This window comes from Atta colombica, unplaced genomic scaffold (genome assembly GCF_001594045.1).
Source record: "Atta colombica isolate Treedump-2 unplaced genomic scaffold, Acol1.0 scaffold222, whole genome shotgun sequence".
Classification (NCBI taxonomy): domain Eukaryota; kingdom Metazoa; phylum Arthropoda; class Insecta; order Hymenoptera; family Formicidae; genus Atta; species Atta colombica.
In genome coordinates, this window is record NW_017259319.1 from 325,892 (window position 1) to 326,436 (window position 545).

Sequence of the window (545 nt, forward strand, 5' to 3'; positions counted from 1 at the left end):
TCGCTATTGTGTATTGCACTCGTGAGTTTTGTGTCGGACAGAAGAAGCCGCGAGATGCCCATCACGGGCGCGGGATGGGGTTTTTCTGGTCACGGCTGGGACGAGGTAGGAGGCAGGTCGAGTCTCTCATGGCAGCAAGGGATCTCTGATGGCGAACGGACAATGAAAGTGGCTCCATTTGCGACATCGATAGAGCGACATCGATAGAACGCCGAGGATCTCACGAGAATTCCCGTTTCACGCGCTGTGAAATGATGAGATGCCAGTAGAATAATTCTCTAATAATTCGGCAGTTTTCTGCATGGAAATTTGGCCGCGAGCTCGTTAAACGAGAACGAGGCATGCACCCGTAATTGGTAATTGGACGGTAATTAAGTGGCGAGAGCCGCAATTGAGGCATGTTTTTATCGTTGCAATTTCGACAATGGACTAATTACTTATTAATTCCCAAATATGAAAAGTATTAAAATATTAGAAAAATGTTCATATAAATATATTTTTAAATATTCATTTGGCTTTAATTATGACCGTTTGTATTTTATATA

General features: G+C 42.9%; 1 protein-coding gene across 1 annotated transcript in view; it reads right to left on the minus strand.

Annotated features, from left to right (window-relative positions):
• LOC108687962 (neuronal acetylcholine receptor subunit alpha-7) overlaps nucleotides 1-545 on the minus strand; it is a 252,606-nt gene that overhangs the window by 111,376 nt on the left and 140,685 nt on the right. The gene's annotated exons all lie outside the window — the stretch shown is intronic.